The 18889-nt window shown below is 43.4% G+C and overlaps 1 protein-coding gene across 12 annotated transcripts in view; it reads left to right on the forward strand.

Moving 5' to 3' along the window:
* The window catches only part of TTBK2 (tau tubulin kinase 2), a 314450-nt gene that overhangs the window by 223178 nt on the left and 72383 nt on the right, over positions 1-18889 (forward strand). The gene's annotated exons all lie outside the window — the stretch shown is intronic.

The raw sequence follows: 18889 nt of genomic DNA on the forward strand, positions 1-18889 counted from the left end.
CAGTGACATGGGAGCAGAGTTATGATTGTTTGGCTGAACTTAACTGAGTATTTCCATACTGTCCAGTGTTTGGAAACTTTTTACTTAAGTGTAACTTTAATTTTGTATTTCTGGCCTTTGAGGGTTCTTTTTAAAAACATACATTTTTATAATGTGTCATCCAAGTAGGTTTATGGTACTTTAACTACCAGACTTTTGCCTGGGAATTTTATTAAATCTTTACAAGTGTGCACAGCTGGAATTCATCTTTTTAGAACAAACTGGAAATATAGCATCATGTTTTGGAGGAATACTGACTCTAAGCATTGAGGTGTTCACATAAAATATCTAACAATGCTTGAATTTCACCTCTCAAACAATTGCAAATCTATTTAAATCCAGAGGAAACAAATGATCTAATAAAGTTCTTATGGGCAGTCCCTTGCAGAAGACAAAATCCACTCTTGATTCTCTACTGATTCAACAGGGAATTGAAGAACCCCACAATAACAAAATTCTCAGCTCTGACACCTGCTAAATCTGAGAATCTGCCAACAAGTGCTGTAAATACTGATCCTTATGAAAAGGTTCATGAGAAGACAGCTGCGAACATAAATGTTTAGATCTTTTTAATCACTATGGAAGCAATTAAAGTCTTAACATCGGTGCACATAGGATTTGTGAATATGTTCTTCTACTCAGGTGTTTGCATAAGAAACCAAATCAATGCCATTTACCTTTGTTCAGTGCTCACAGGGGATTTGAACTTTTGGAGTACCCCAGCAAAGGGGCATTTATCATCAATTTTCAACATTTGTGCAACTGCAGATACTACCCTAGAAATATACTAAGAAAAGCGAAAAGTGCCTGCACAGACTACTGCACAGAAATGTGTTGGTGCAACACAGACATAACATTAAAACCACAGAGGTTTAGCTAAACTTTAAAAACTTAGAAATGGACTTGAGGAGATAAATGGAAAATAATAGTAATTAGAGGGCTGTTCCAGTTAAATATTCTTATGAATAATCACTTTTCAAATACTGTGTTCAGTACTTTTTATTACTCAGTTAAACACACAAAACTATAAAATCTTGAAATGTATATGCAGTCTTATGATTCTACTATGACCTCACTTTCCTAACATATAGAAACTACTATGACCTGGAGTTCTTTGGGGTTTATATTAATTCTCTCTAAAGAATATTCAAGAATAAAAGCAGATGATTTTTATTATTTAGCAATAAGACACAGGACTGCACCTTGCTTATTTTTGTTTGTTTCCTGTTCCTCTTTGAATAGACTTGTGCATTTGAGAATGCCTGATGGACAGATAACTCTGTGTCCCTGTCCCATCCTGCACACAAAAAAAGGGGGGAAAGAAAAGAAAAAAAAAAGCCCTTGCAGAAGTCACATTGGGCATTATGGCAGAAAAACTGTCAATACTAGAATGATAACATAAAAAATGAGAGAAGATAACACACATACTGGATGCTTTGGATGAGAAGATTCTAAGCCTTTACTTGTAGACATCACAGCAGAGGCAGCAAGAAGGGCCAGCCCCAACTCAAACAGCATTGAATTTATTCTCTTAACCTTGCATTATAAGTACTTTTTTTTTAAATATAAAAGAGAATATTTATATGGGGCAAAGGCTGTTAGATCCAAGAAATGATTAGAGGTGTATTATCTTTATATACTTGAGGCAAGGGAGAATTGTCCCAGGAAGACTTTTGAATTCCTTAGGTCTTTGTATTCACTCATATTAAAGCAACTATTGATTTTAACCCCAATAATATAGTTATATTTCTTCCTTAAATGAAATCTTGATCTGATTGAAGCTAGAGAATGTAAAACTTAGTAGTTTATGACAAAGGAAAGTTCTCCAAACTGTTTTTAAGACTGGACCTTTGTGCTTGGGAGGGGTGCAGTTTTACTTATAACATTCACCATTGCATACAAGTGTAATGACATGCTAATTTGTCAGCTAAAACCATTGCCATGTGTTGGAGACTTGTACAGACCCTAGGACCTGACTTTCAGAAATATTGAATGCCAGCTATGGTGCTCAGCAACCCTGGAAGTTGGGGCCCTAGTATGTAGCATAGATCTCATGACTATGTTTAGATTTATGAAAGCAAAGCTAATTACTCATGGATTTCCCTTGCTGATGAGCACAGCTGTAGTAAATATTTAATTTGTTAGGCAAACTTTGTAGACAAGTCACCCGCCCCGGCAAGTGTCGGAATAGCCAAAATGTACAAACATTGAGCTTACATCAAGAACAAAATCCTTAGGGAGGTCACAGGAAATGGTGGCCAAACATTTTTTTCTTTAATTGTTGCATGTAGTCACAGTGGTGTTTTAGTGTGCTCAGAAAAACAGCAATATAAGTTAGTTTTTTTTTTTAAATGCAGAAAAGCTATGTATCTCCAAAAGCCTCCAATGCATTTTCTGCCATGAATGACAGGGTTAAAGCTAAACTCATACTTTTAGAGATGAGGGTGAAGTACTAATTCACTAAGACAATAAGCACATGGTTGTTACAAGTACAGTGTTAAACTGAGAGCACACTATGTGAGAAAGATTGTACTAAGCAGCATTACCCCTTGGTAACGGGGAGCTCTTCCAATTGGTAGTGCTCTGGATTAAACTGAAATAATTGGGTATAAGATGTTAACTAGTCGAAAAGGCTGTTCTTCAAAACCTAAACAAGAATGTGGAAAGCCATTTGCTTCAAGATAGGTCTATGCCATTTTGTTGTGTGCACTTTGCTGTGGACGTTTTGTCCTGGTGACATCTTGTCAAACACCATCTCATTGCTGACATTTACTTTTGCAGTCTCTTGTCATTAAGGTTCTGTTGGCAGCCCAACAATATGTAGCACAGTGGTGTTTGTAATGCAGAATTACATGATCACATCTGATGTGGATTTTATCTTATCTTTCCTTGTAAATCCTCTCATCTTCTCTATCCCTATTGTCCAGTTCACATAACTTAACATCCTTGCCATTACTCAGACATATAAGTTCCTTTTTTCCATCTCCCTTTACATCCAGGTCCTCACCAAATTATATCACTTCCTCACCAAAGCCTACCCATTCACATATCTCTAAAATTCATCCCCTTCTTCTCTCCTTGATGATAAGATGCTCATCCATACTATACTTATTTCCCACCTCAACTACTGCAACCTTCTCCACTTCAGCTTTCCTTTCACCCATCATCCCAGGGGCAATGGTCAGTAGGGGCTAATGGGACCAACTAGTAATGTCACAGCAGCATAGCATGCCTGTTATACTGCAGGGTGGTACTGGTGGACTCCTGTTGGGGCTGGAGGTGGTTCCATAGCTGCCAAATTTTGTGCAAGTCCATTTTACATTTTGTGCAAATTTAATTAGGATGTGGAAGAGTTCTGAGGTTAGATTTTGTAAGTCTGGAGGGTTGGGGGGAGGGGTGTATTCTGAACCTGGAACTGTTAGGTGAGTGATTGTTCAGAATTGAGGAAGTAGTTTAATAGCTGCCAAGTTTTGTGGAGCTGTGTTTTATGCAAATAAATTGTTTAACTTGCATATACAATATTTTGTATATAACCATCAATTTCAACTTTATGTACAGCACACTCTTCCTCAAGCAGTGGCAGAGATAGGACATGGAGCTGCATAAAACTTGGCAGTTGTGCTAGGGTGTATTTGAAAGGTAGATATTATGTTTTCTAAGGATGTTAGATAAATATGGGCCAGATCCTCAGCCTTTTTAAAACTGTGTTTGTGCTGCTCTAGTGGACAGTCCTTTGAGAACTGGCTCAACTACACCAGATCTCTACCACCTTTCCCAGATCCTCCTTCCATGTGTAGAGGGATGGCAAGGGATAGGAAGGGATATGCATAGAACAGATGTTTTTCTGAAATCTCCAACAGCATAATGGACCTGAAGGGACTTTTGCAGACTGGCACAATATAGAACAGCCCTGAGGCTGCTTTAAGTTGCATCAGTGGCTGAACTGACCCCTCCCACAGGATTTGTGGGGCAGAAAAGTGGCAAAACATTACCTGTGTCCCTTACCACATACATCAAACCTGCATATGATGTACCTGACAATTCAACCCTGTGGGTTAGGAAGCAAAGATTTGGGGGGAGGGATAGCTCAGTGGTTTGAGCATTGGCCTGCTAAACCCAGGGTTGTGAGTTCAATCCTTGAGGGGGCCATCTGGAGCAAAAATCAGTACTTGGTCCTGTTAGTGAAGGCAGGGGACTGGACTTGATGACCTTTCAAGGTCCCTTCCAGTTCTATGAGATAGGTATATCTCCATGTATTATATTACATTACATCTCTACCCTGATGTAACGCTGTCCTCGGGAGCCAAAAAATCTTACTGCGTTATAGGTGAAACCACGTTATATCGAACTTGCTTTGATCTGCCGGAGCGTGCAGCCCCGCCTCCCCGAAGTGCTGCTTTACCGCATTATATCCGAATTCATGTTATATCTGGTCGCGTTATATCGGGGTAGAGGTGTATTATGTCAATTGTATATGTAAAAATGGGTTAAAATATTGCCATTATGAAATGTCCAAAATGAAATGTGATGCCCTCTCACAGTAGGGCAGTACTAGAAACTAAATTGTACTTTATGGATCTGAAGTTCTCCTACAATCAGTATTGCTAGCAAAGAATAGAGAGAAGGTCAGCATAGACATTAAATGAATACAAAATACATAAAATGAGTAAAGATAGACATTAGAAACATTATACCACTTATAATGACTCCTCTCTGTCCATCTTCTCATCTGTCTTGACCAAGTGAACTTGTAGCTTTAACTTCCTTCAGATCATCCTTTATCCCTTCCTCAGGTCTGTGATTAGCCCTCATGAAATAATGGGGAGTGGAGTGCATGGAGTAGCAGGAGATGCCAAGGAGGAGAAGAGCTGGGACTGCAGATATGTAGTGCTGAAACCAGGGAATGGAGGACACTTGTTGACATCTTTATGTTGCACACTGCTCCCAAGAATAGATTGCTGTAATAATTCAAGTGGGGGAGTTGTCTAGATAGCTACCTGCTTACCCACAGTGCCTTTTCTCTTCTCTTGCCAAAGCACACAGACAACATTAAAATCATCAAATGATCTTCTACACTGCTTCCTGTATGGATCCCTCTGGTCAGCGGAGCTAGGGCAGAGAAGGTAGCTGCCAGAGTGAGGGTGCGAAACAAAACAAAGGAAGGGAAGGTGCAACCAAAGGATAGGAGAGGGGAGAGCGAACAAAACATATGCAAATAAACAAAGCATGTATGGAAAAGAATACAAGTCTGTAAAGTATAAAGTTTTTACCAGCTTTACTTTGGAATGGCCTTAATACTGATGAATACTATCACATGGGACTTCCAAAATTGAAGCTGATCCATTGTTATCTTGCATCTCAGATTGGGAACATTTCTTGGGGAGTAATTTCACACTTAGAGAAGGAAACATTTCTATTATGCTTAGTTTTTTAATGGTGTCTGAATCTTTCTCACCTTCCTGTGTATATGGTTTGTCATGTTAGTTTAGCTTAGAATAATATTTTTGTATATACAGTAGTTTCCAATTGGATAAGTTGTCTAGTTCTTAGAGTAGACTGCTCTCCAGTGCCCTTTTGGGTACTGGATTTGGAACCAGACTCATGCCGTGCTCTCGTAGCTTCAAGGCCTGTCATGCCTCTGGCAAGCCAATGCCAGTCAGTGACCCCCACCCGAGCTGCCTGAAATGTCTGGGGGCAGCCCACGTAGGTGACAGATATCACATTTGTAGAGAGTTCAAGACCCATTCAAAAAAGGGCAGAGCAGCCAGACTCAAATATTTGCTTATGGAGTCTGCGCTTCGCCCTCCATTGGAACCTTCCTGCTCTGAATAGATACTGAGCACGTCCAAGTTGGTCAGGCATGCTCTGCCTAGCCAAGTCTTCAGGCAAACCAGCTGTGCTGGGTTAGATCACAGAAACCCCCTTGGGACTGTCACCTGATGTGCTGAGACTACCTCTGAGCCCATTTTCTCTGCCAGGTTGGGCCTCCAGAACCCTGCCTTATTGAGCCAGACATACCAGTCTGCTCCAACACAGACCCAGGGTCTGAATCACGTGCCCCAAAGCTGCAGACTTAACTGAAAACAGCTTAAGAAGTGCTCCTGTCTCCAGCACCCAGACACCCAGCTCCCATTTGGATCCAAACCCCAAATAAATCCGTTTTACTCTGTATAAAGCTTATACAGGGTAAACTCATAAATTGTCTGCCCTCTATAACACTGATAGAGAGATATGCACAGCTCTTTGCTCCCCCAGGTATTGATGATACTGTCAATGATACTGCCAAGAATGACCTTGAGCGGATCACAGCAGACTACGTGGCTCTGGGAAGAAGGATAAAGGCGTTCGAGGCGCAAGTGGTGTTCTTGTCCATCCTCCCTGTGCAAGGAAAAGGCCTGGGTAGAGACCGTCGAATCGTGGAAGTCAATGAATGGCTACGCAGGTGGTGCCGGAGAGAAGGCTTTGGATTCTTCGACCATGGGATGGTGTTCCAAGAAGGAGGAGTGCTAGGCAGAGACGGGCTCCACCTAATGAAGAGAGGGAAGAGCATCTTTGCTAGGCAGAGATGGGCTCCACCTAACGAAGAAAGGGAAGAGCATCTTTGCAAGCAGGCTGGCTAACCTAGTGAGGAGGGTTTTAAACTAGGTTCACCGGGGGAAGGAGACCAAAGCCCTGAGGTAAGTGGGGATATGGGATCCTGGGAGGAAGCACGAGCAGGAGAACGCAAGAGGGGAGGACTCTTGTCTCATACTGAGAAAGAGGGACAATCGATGAGTTATCTTAAGTGCCTATACGCAAATGCAAGAAGCCTGGGAAACAAGCAGGGAGAACTGGAAGTCCTGGCACAGTCAGGGAACTATGATGTGACTGGAATAACAGAGACTTGGTGGAATAACTCACATGACTGGAGTACTGTCGTGGATGGATATAAACTGTTCAGGAAGGACAGGCAGGGCAGAAAAGGTGGGGGAGTTGCGTTGTATGTAAGAGAGGAGTATGACTGCTCAGAGCTCCGGTATGAAACTGCAGAAAAACCTGAGAGTCTCTGGATAAAGTTGAGAAGTGTGAGCAACAAGGATGATGTCGTGGTCGGAGTCTGCTATAGACCACCAGACCAGGGGGATGAGGTGGACGAGGCTTTCTTCCGGCAACTAACAGAAGTTGCTAGATCGCAGGCCCTGGTTCTCATGGGAGACTTTAATCACCCTGATATCTGCTGGGAGAGCAATACAGTGGTGCACAGACAATCCAGAAAGTTTTTGGAAAGTGTAGGGAACAATTTCCTGGTGCAAGTGCTGGAGGAACCAACTGGGGCAGAGCTTTTCTTGACCTGCTGCTCACGAACAGGGAAGAATTAGTAGGGGAAGCAAAAGTGGATGGGAACCTGGGAGGCAGTGACCATGAGATGGTCGAGTTCAGGATCCTGACACAAGGAAGAAAGGAAAGCAGCAGAATACGGACGCTGGACTTCAGAAAAGCAGACTTTGACTCCCTCAGGGAACAGATGGGCAGGATCCCCTGGGAGAATAACATGAGGGGGAAAGGGGTCCAGGAGAGCTGGCTGTATTTTAAAGAATCCTTATTGCGGTTGCAGGAACAAACCATCCCGATGTGTAGAAAGAATAGTAAATATGGCAGGCAACCAGCTTGGCTTAACAGTGAAATCCTTGCTGACCTTGAACGCAAAAAAGAAGCTTACAAGAAGTGGAAGATTGGACAAATGACCAGGGAGGAGTATAAAAATATCGCTCAGGCATGCAAGAGTGAAATCAGGAAGGCCAAATTGCACTTGGAGTTGCAGCTAGCAAGAGATGTTAAGAGTAACAAGAAGGGTTTCTTCAGGTATGTTAGCAACAAGAAGAAAGTCAAGGAAAGTGTGGGCCCCTTACTGAATGAGGGAGGCAACCTAGTGACAGAGGATGTGGAAAAAGCTAATGTACTCAATGCTTTTTTTGCCTCTGTTTTCACAAACAAGGTCAGCTCCCAGACTGCTGGACTGGGCAGCACAGTATGGGGAGGAGGTGACCAGCCCTCCGTGGAGAAAGAAGTGGTTCGGGACTATTTAGAAAAACTGGATGAGCACAAATCCATGGGGCCGGAGGCGCTGGATCTGAGCGTGCTAAAGGAGTTAGCGGATGTGATTGCGGAGCCATTGACCATCATCTTTGAAAACTCATGGCGATCGGGGGAGGTCCCGGATGACTAGAAAAAAGCTAATGTAGTGCCCATCTTTAAAAAGGGGAAGAAGGAGGATCCGGGGAACTACAGGCCAGTCAGCCTCACTTTAGTCCCTGGAAAAATCATGGAGCAGGTCCTCAAGGAATCAATTATGAAGCACTTAGAGGAGAGGAAAGTGATCAGGAACAGTCAGCATGGATTCACCAAGGGGAAGTCATGCCTGACTAACCTAATTGCCTTTTATGATGAGATAACTGGCTCTGTGGATGAGGGGAAAGCAGTGGATGTGTTATTCTTTGACTTTAGCAAAGCTTTTGATACGGTCTCCCACAGTATCCTTGCCGCCAAGTTAAAGAAGTATGGGCTGGATGAATGGAGTGTAAGGTGGATAGAAAGCTGGCTAGATCGTCGGGCTCAACGGGTAGTGATCAACAGCTCCATGTCTAATTGGCAGCCGGTTTCAAGCGGAGTGCACAAGGGTCGGTCCTGGAGCCAGTTTTGTTTAATATCTTTATTAATGATCTGGAGGATGGTGTGGACTGCACTCTCAGCAAGTTTGCAGATGACACTAAACTGGGAGGCATGGTAGATACCCTGGAGGGTAGGGGTTGGATACAGAGGGACCTAGACAAATTAGAGGATTGGGCCAAAAAAAACCTAATGAGGTTCAACAAGGACAAGTGCAGAGTCCTGCACTTAGGACGGAAGAATCCTATGCACTGCTACAGACTAGGGACCGAATGGCTAGGTAGCAGTTCTGCAGAAAAGGACCTAGGGGTCACAGTGGACAAGAAGCTGGATATGAGTCAACAGTGTACTTTTGTTGCCAAGAAGGCTAACGGCATTTTGGGCTGTATAGGTAGGGGCATTGCCAGCAGATCGAGGAACGTGATCGTTCCCCTTTATTCGACATTGGTGAGGCCTCATCTGGAGTACTGTGTCCAGTTTTGGGCCCCACACTACAAGAAGGATGTGGAAAAATTGGAAAGAGTCCAGCGGAAGGCAACAAAAATGTTTAGGGGTCTGGGGCACATGACTTATGAGGAGAGGCTGAGGGAACTGGGCTTGTTTAGTCTCCAGAAGAGAAGAATGAGGGGGGATTTGATAGCTGCTTTCAACTGCCTGAAGCGGGGTTCCAAAGAGGATGGAGCTCGGCTGTTTTCAGTGGTGGCAGATGACAGAACAAGGAGCAATGGTCTCAAGTTGCAGTGGGGGAGGTCTAGGTTGGATATTAGGAAACACTATTTCACTAGGAGTGGGTGAAGCACTGGAATGCGTTACCTAGGGAGGTGGTGGAATCTCCTTCCTTGGGGGATTTTAAGGCCCGGCTAGACAAAGCCGTGGCTGGGATGATTTAGTTGGAAATTGGTCCTGCTTTGAGCAGGGGGTTGGACTAGATGACCTCCTGAGGTCCCTTCCAACCCTGATATTCTATGATTCTAATTACTTACTCTGGGTTAATTAATAAGCAAAAGTGATTTTATTAAGTATAAAAAGTAGGATTTAAGTGGTTTCAAGTAATAACAGACAGAACAAAGCAAAATAAAACAAAACACGCAAGTCTAAGCCTAATACATTAAGAAAGTGATTACATATAAATCTGACCCTCAGAGATATTTCAATAAACTTCTTTCACAGACTGGACTCCTTCCTAATCTGGGCCCAATCCTTTCCCCAGTACAGTTCTTGTTAGCTCCAGCTCACATGGTAACTAGGGGATTTCTCATGACTGGAACCTCCTTTGTTCTGTTCCACCCCCTTATATAGCTTTGGCACATGGTGGCAATCTTTCGTCTCTCTGGGTCCCCACCCCTCCTTCTAAATGGAAAAACACCAGGTTTAAGATGTGTTGCAACACAACCAAAAGTTGACCATTCGACGTATTTACCTACAAAATGGAAACGACTCCAAGTTTGTGTCATTCCAAACACACAGACCCAACCTTATCTTTCCTCCCTCTGATTTTGCACTACCTTTTAAACTATCCCTCAGTTCTCTTAAGGTTCATCTCGCTGCGAAATCGGCTTCCCACTTGGTGTTTGCTCACCCACTAATGCGTAGATTCTTTAAGGGCATTGGGAATCTCTTCCTGCATGTGATACCACCCACTCCAGCCTGGGACTTTAACCTAGTTCTCAGGGCTTTGACTAGACCTTCCTCTGAGTCCAGGGCAACTTGTTCTATCTCACACCTGTCCATGAAGACAACATTTCTAATTGCCATCACCTCAGCTAGGCACATAGGAGAAATAGCGGCCCTGATGGCACATCCATCATTCACAGCCTTTTTTTTTTTTTAAAGACACAGTAACTCTAAGGCCATATCCCAAGTTTCTCCCTACTTTCTCTGCACTTTTGATATGAATCCACAGATCCATCTCCCTGTTTTTTCCCAAAACCACATTGTGACAACTGGGAAATAATTGTGCATACGTTAGATATTAGAAGGACATTAGCATTCTATTTGGACTGGACTAAGGACTTCAGGAAATCCCCTAAACTCTTCCTTTTGACCACAGAAAGATCCAAAAGCTCTGTGATATCGGCTCAAAGACTATCCAAATGGGTCAATACTGCTGTTTCGGTGGGGCGGCGCGGAGGAAGGAGGGTGCTGGAGACAGCTCGGGAACTACTGAACTTGTTGGTATTGCTTTCACCTGTGGGACCAGATTCCCACCCAGCACCAGGAGTGGGTGTGTTGGATCCTTTGGTGCCTACTCCAGCACTGATGCACCAGTTGGCACCAGTGGCCGCTACAGTTGCAGAGTCTTCACAGATTCTATCGAGGGGAAAGCCTGCAGTGGTCTCACCATTGTCTCTGTTCCCTGATTCACCACCAGTCTCCCTGTGGATCAGCTCCCCTGTGGCCAGAGGAAGCGGAATTGTCTTCCTCTTCAGATTCTGAGGTGGGACCTTATACCTCCAGGCCAGAGCAACCCTTACCCACTTTGGTGCAGCTCCCAACCTAGGGATCAATGTCCAGCACACAGCTGGGTACCATCACCATACCAGTGGCCCTTCTGGAGCCCTTGGGGCTTCCCCCACATGCTACAGCATCTAGTAGACACTGGGTGCATGGACACCACGGTTGCCATTCCCCCTTTGCTGGTACTGGGTCAGGGGAATCGGTTACTCGGGACTCTCCAGTGCAAGAATTGAATGAGGGCTGCTCTCAATGACCAGTGGCCTCTTCCTTGCCAGATAAGGAAGTAATTGCAGAGTCTACCTCCACCCTCCAGTTGATGTCAGAACCCTCTAGGACTTTGTTTAGAAGAGTGGCTATGGCTCTGGATATCCACCCAGAGAGGGTTCAAGACAAGTCGCACAGAGATATTATGTCAGTTCGCAGGGTTATGAACATTTTTACAATCAACCACCTCTGGGTTGTAGTATCTGCTGCTAAAGAAAAGGAGAGGCAGGGACATCAGGCCTCAACCCTGAAGGGGAAGGAAGCAAGGAACCTAGACCTCTTCAGCAGGAAAATTTATTCCACGGAAGGGTAACAAATAAGAATCACAAACAGCAGGCTCTGCTTGGTTGGTACAGTTTCAACCTGTGGGAAAGCATCCTGATGAGACTAACCAGGTGTTCACCACCCTGGTTGATGAGGGCATATTAGAGGCCAGGTCACACCTGGAGGCAAGCTTGGACGCAGCAGATTCGGTGGCTTGTGTTATGGCTTCCGCCATTTCCATGCCGCATTCAACGTGGCTGCAATCATCAGGTTTGCCCACAGAGGTGCAGCAAACCATACAAGACCTCCTGTTCAAAGGCCTTTTGCTCTCTTCTGAGAAGATGAATGAAAAGCTTCATAGCCTTAAGGACTCGACCAAGGCTTACGTTGCTGAGGATTTAAAGACCAGCGACAAAGAAAGAGCTTTCTACCCACAACAGTCCCAGCAATTCCACACATTTATGCCTCATAGCCAAGATCTATTGAGAAAGAGTGGGCAGAGGTTATAAAAGATGGCCTACTCCTCTTTCCTCCCCCCACAGAACCTGCTTCATCCAGGCAGACTGTTCTTCAACGCATTCATTTTGACCTGTTGATTGAGAGCAGCCTGTCACTTCCCTGGGTACCATCGTTCTCTTCCCCTATTTTTGCCAACCACTTATCGCATTTCCTAAGCGCTTGATCTTACATCACCACAGATCAGTGGGTCCTAAGTAAGGTGGAACTGGGTTACACCCTCCAAGTTACTTCTTTTCCCCCTTCCCATTCCCTACCCAATCCCTCTTTAAGGACCACTCTCACGAGAGTGTGATACTTCAGGAGTTCCAGTCTCTCCTCCGTTTGGGGGCCATAGAGGAAGTTCCCATGCCTTTCCGAGGGAAAGGATTCTATTCCAAATATTACCTAATGCCAAAGGAAAGGGGAGCTCAGGCCTCTTTTAGATCTAAAACAACTGAACAAGTTTCTGAAGAAAACAAAATTTCGGATGGTTACTCTTGCTTCTGTTATCCTTTCCTTAGAGACTGGGGACCAGTACGCTGCTCAGGACTTAAAGGATGCTTGCTTTCATGTGGCAATTCATTGCAGCCACAGAAAGTTCCTCAGGTTCATGGTCAACAATTCACACTACCAATTTGCAGTTCTCCCCTTTGACCTCGCAGCAGCCCCTTTCATATTTACGAAATGCGTGGCAGCAGTGGTGGCTTTTCTGTGCAGGTTGGGAATCCACATGTTCTCTAACCTGGATGACTGGGTATTGAGGGACCAATTCAGATGTCAAGTGCTTGCCAACATAGCCGCTATCCAGTCAGCCTTTCACATAACAGGGCTCCTAATCAATACAGAAGAAACTATTCTGATGCCAGTTCAGCGAATAGAGTTCATTGGGGCAATGCTAGACTCCACAGAGGTCAGGGCGTTCCTGCCGCAAATGAGGTTCAGTGCACTGCGGATCATTGCTCTAGTTCTAAAGGCACATCCTCTCACTATGGTTTGAAAGTGCCTCAGACTTCTAGGGCACATGGCGGCATGCACCTACATGGTCCAGCACACTAGTCTGCACTTCAGAGGGCTGCAGGGTTGGCTTACCTCCGTATACTCTCCAGCTGACAATCACCTGGACGGGGTAGTTCAGGTAACAGCTCAAGTCTTGTCCTCCCTGGACTGGTGGACAGACCCATTGAACGTTTGCACAGGACTTCCCTTTGTGCCTCCTCAGCAGATACTCGCCTTATCATGGATGCATCGGATATAGGTTAAGGAGCTCACTTAGGCCCCCTTCAGACTCAGGGGCTTTGGTCATCCCAGGACCTTGGTGTCCATATAACAAAGAACTTCAGGCCATTTATTTGGCTTGTATGGCATTACTCCCGCATACGAGGGGGCAGAGTTTGTTAGTACTCACAGGCAACACAACAGCCATGTTTTATGTAAACAGACAGGGAGGACCACAGTTGACAAAGTTATACACACAGCCCATCTTGCTTTGGAACTTTTGCATAGCCAGATCCATCAACCTGAAAGCAGCCTACCTTCCAGAGGTTCGAAACACCCTGGCAGATCACCTGAGCAGATCGTATGCAGGCCACCATGAATCATCCCATCATCCGGATGTGTCCATCACTATTTTCTGATGGTGGAGTATTCCTGAGGGACCTGTTCTCAGTGAAAGAAAACAAGAAATGTTGTCTTTTTTGTTCCCTGGCGGGTCACAGACCAGGGTCACTGTCAGATGCTTTCCTCCTGAATTTTCCAAAAGGCCTGCTGTATGCCTTCCCTCAAGTTCTGTTTCTGCCCAAGGTCTTATCCAAGATCAAACAAGATGGGGATTACATCATACCCATAGCCCCAGCATAGCCTTGCCAACATTGGCTTTCATTGCTTAGCAGGAAAAACTGCAGAGAATGCATCACTCAAGTGGGCCATACGCTCCTCTTTCACTTTGCTTCTTGTGCCAATTCAAGTTTCTGGTCTTAATCTTTAAAGCTTTCATTGAGTTGAAGCCCAGCTACATTCAAAATCACCTCCTCCATTCATGACATACTTAGAGAGTGGCTCCCTTGGGAGAATGTAACTGACAATGCCCAGTGTAAAGTTCTCAAAAGTTAGGGGTAAACTATTGTTCATCAAAGGAGTTTGACTGAACTAGTTTATGGGACCAAATAAGACTGAGCCCAAGTATGACAGTTTTCATAGAAAGCTGAAGGACTCATCTCTTTGCAAAAGCTTTGTTACAATAAACAAAGGCAAGAAATTACAACAGCAGCAGCAATGTAAAACAAAAACACAGCAAGCAAAGCTGCTAAACCTTGGAGAGATGAAGAGCAGAGCCCATTATCAAGTATGCTAGGAATATCTCTGAGAAATTTTTATTGTAAATGATACTTGGATATTATGCTGATAGATGCTCTAGAATTACAATCTAGATAGATACAAGCTGCAAGGTCCCAAGTGAAAAAGCAGCCGTGCATTGATGAGGTCTCATAAAAGCCTCTCCTCTTATGGAAAGAGACACAGATGTGATCCATTTTAATCAGAAAGCTCTGCTGCTGCTGAAGCAGATTTCTTAGAGCTTGAATCTGGAAGATAAAATTGTGGATCCTGCTTCTGGGAACCCAATCCTTTCTGGCACCCCGTAAGCATTCTGAAGTATTGTCAATGCCTTAATTTGGAAGTACCAGTTTTAAAAAAATTAACTAGTCATTTTATAGTGGCTGCATAATAATCTATGTGTCCTTTACATGAGGAGAATCCTGAGTTGCTGGTAGATGAACCAGTATTGGACACATCCATTTTGGGGATCTATAAACAAAAAAGCTTCACAGTTGGTGGTAGAGGGAGGTTTCTTTGAAAGCCCCAGTCAAGTGGATGGTTTGAGAACTTATCTTTTATTACATGAAGCTTTTTGGTATGCATCAAGAATTCTGATACAGCAGTTTCAGAAGCTTAGTAAATGCCCAGAGGGCAGTAAATCCCATTTTCAACTGGTCAAACTAACTCTACCTCCAAAACCATCAACAGTTCTGTGAGTGATGCAACTTAGAGTATAATTAAAATAGGTGTTTTAACATTCAGTAAGCAGCTGGCTGGCATAGTGAGAAGTTCCCTTCTTTATATGATGTGATCAAAAAGACTAACTTCTTTTGTCCTGGTGTAGATCTTAGGCTGGGTCTACACTACCCGCCTGAATCAGCGGGTAGAAATCGACCTCTCGGGGATCGATTTATCGCGTCCCATCGGGACGCGACAATCGACCCCCAAATCGACGCTTTTACTCCACCAGCGGAGGTGGGAGTAAGCACCGTCGACGGGAAGCCGCAGAGGTCGATTTTGCCGCCGTCCCTACAGCGGGGTAAGTCGGCTGCGATACATCGAATTCAGCTACGCGTAGCTGAATTTGCGTATCTTAAATCGACCCCCCCCGTAGTGTAGATGTAGCCTTAGATACAACAGACCAATGGATTCAATAGACCATGGAGAAGATTGCATTTTAAAATTTGTATCAAAACTCTAAAGGAACTGTTTTGTGTTCAATCTCCTTGCCCAAAGTCAAACAAATGGGAAATGATTTGGTGTGTGCTAGTTATCTAGTGAAAATGAATGTCACTAGTCTGAGAAGATGGGTCCCTGTCCCGTCCAGTCACCATATTTATTTCATTATCCTCATGAAAAGAGAAATATTTCAGTTGGTAAAAGTAAATATGTTCCTGACTTTATTTAGGCTATGTCTACGCTACATCTTATGTTGGCATAATTTAAGTCGCTTAGGGGGGTGAATAAGTCACCCCCCAAGTGACACATAAGTTACACTGACATAACCGCCAATGTGGACAGCGCTATGTCAGCAAGAGAGCTTCTCCCGCAGACAGAGCTTCTGCCACTCATGGGGGTTGGAGTAGTTAAATCAACGGGAGAGCTTTCTCCTGTCAGTTTAAAGTGGCTACATTAGAGAGCTTACAGCAGCACAGCTGCATCAATGCAGCTGCGTGGCTGTAAAGTCTCTAGTGCAGCTGTGCTTTTAGATTCTAACTGGAGACTCTGAAGTCAGTAGTGCATTGGATTTCACCTTCTGGGTTCCTGCACTGTTGGGATTTACAGGTTGCATCTCTGCTCATACTGAGGACACTGATGTGTTGGCATTTTAGGGATATGATATATATCAGCATCCTGCAAAAAAGTGCTACCATTCAGCCTATTTACATCCTTGTGGAAATTCACCTAAATTATAGCAGTCTTAGAAACAGCTGTAAGATAAGAAGGTCTCTTGGATGACTGATTTGTTTATCATTAGGACTGCTGGGCTAAAAACCCATTTTTTTTAAATGGGAGCTGAGATTCTCCTGAAATCTTACAGAAAGACCCTACTTAAATTTACACTATAGCATGGAATTTCTGCAGCATGAAATTATGTGGCCCTCTTACTCAGGGTAAAATCTAAGGCATACCAGCTCTCAGAGAGTCCTGACTGGGTGTTAGATGAAGAAGAGCATGCATAATATGCAACCACTGACATATCTGTTATAAAGACTTGATAGAAGGGGCTAAATAATGATACCTCCCTTATGTGGTAGCAAGGGACATATAAGACTCAAAACATAAGTAGGCTGTACTCTGGGCTTCAGCAATCCTGAGGACCCACTCGCCTGATAGAGGGGATCCATATCTAATATGTGGAGCTGCTTGGAGGAAACCTCATGTATGATCATAATTCATGACAATTTGCACTTACATAGTGCCTTTGATCCAAGGATATGCAGGAACTTTGATCCCACAGTTCTTATGCAGACAAAAAACCCTTTGCACTTAATGGGATTCAATAGGTCAGTGCTGCAACTACAGAATTTGGACCCACAAAGATTGGCTATACTCCACCACTTTTGTGAGAGGTTGTTAAAGATTATTATTCCCATTTGACAGAAAGGTTAAACCAAAGCACAGAGAAGTGAAGTGATTTGCCCAAGGTGATGCAGAGAATCAGTGGAAGAGTCAGGCTTATAGAACCCCCCCTGTAATCACTGTACCACACTTCCTTTCCCAGGGGTTTTATACTTGTACCTTTATTTATACAAGTTAAAGATTCATTATAAAAAACTATAAGATGGTTTACACTGTAAAGCTAATCTAGCTGAAATTTAAACTAAATTCTCTAGCAGACCTAACCACCAAATTACTTCCAAGTGTCATTTAAAGGTTGTTTGTGAGAGTGCAAAAAAACCCCAGTCTATTTACAGTAGACTCAAAGACCCTGTCTACATTTACAAATTTTTGCAAAAGATTTCCCCACCTTTACTAATCCTGGTTTAGCTCCACTATTGCTTAGATGGGCCACTGCCTACTGTGGGCTTTTTTTTCTTTTTTTTTAAACGCTGATATGGAATCTTACTTGAGAGCAGATCTAATCCATGTGGTGTTACAAACAATGACAGTAGTTGCTGGCCTACCAATACGAGGGCTCCCAAGGTTGCTCACATTGGTGGACATGAACTAATGATAGCCACGTTGGGTAATTAATTTTTTTTTCCTGATTACAGTCATAATTGTATATTGTGGTGGTCTCCAAATGTGTATGAATAGAAACTTTTCATCATATTATTTTTGAAAACTCTAAAAACTTGCATGGATCCCCAGGCAAGTAGAGTTCACCCTCACTCCCTCTCAGATCAAGTGAGAACTGGTGTAGGTTATACAAGTCTCTTGCATTAATTTTTAGAGGAAACAAAAAGAAGAAATTGCTTTCGAAAATCTTAAGTTCAGGAAAAAGGCAAAGACAGAAATAACATTTAGCAGTTCAGGCAGGGGTTATTTTTTGTGTCTATGTGGGGTGAGTTAAGTGGCTAAAATGAGAAGGATGTCTATTTCTGACAATGTAATATAATACTTATTTTGTACCATAAACATGAAGATTAAAATATTACAAAATAAATATTTAGTTACACTGCTCCTATAATGTTTTATTGGAAGCAAGAGACATCAGGAAGTCATTACTATTCTATAGCTATCTGCTGTGGCTCTAAAAGTTCAGTTTGATCTGTGAGAATGTGCTATCTTCTCAGCAGTGAGAAAGAAACACAGGTATTCACCAGCTAGAAGATGGAGAGAGAGATGCTGCCAGTTACAGTGCCAAAGATGGCCACTTTAGGGCTACGGTTGCTTGATTCTGCCAAGTTTAAAGGACTAGCACCAGAAAGACACACTGGAAAAAGTTCCCATAAAAGAGTAGCCCTGTTCTGTGGAGAGTTAGTAGGGACCAGGAAGCTGCCAAAGAAGGTGCTTCTGGGGAAAGAGGTTGATTCGTATTGTGCTTACTGGCATTCTACAACATCTGATGCAGCAAATGCATTTCTTTCTTCAGCTATATTTTGCCTTTTGTTAGCCTAACGAGGTGCCCATTACATGCTATTTATTTCTCGGCTCACAGCTTTGAGACTTTTATATGGGTTTTCCCTCTCTTGGAATTTCTCAAATCATTAACCTCTTGATCTGAAAAATAATTGTGATAATAAAAATAATTTTAACAGATGCCTAATTGTCCCTAGCTGTTCTCTGATGTAAGATAGCTGAGACCTAGCAGTATCTTCAGATTGTTCAAAGATACTTGTATGCTTCTGTTCCTTTCATAGTTTAAACTTCAGACTTCCTGAGATTTAGAACCAAGACTCAGTGGAGAAAGATATTAGTAAACCCACCATACATCTTGTTTTTCCTAAGAGGCCTCTCTGTG

Source organism: Chrysemys picta, chromosome 4, assembly GCF_011386835.1.
Source record: "Chrysemys picta bellii isolate R12L10 chromosome 4, ASM1138683v2, whole genome shotgun sequence".
NCBI lineage: Eukaryota > Metazoa > Chordata > Testudines > Emydidae > Chrysemys > Chrysemys picta.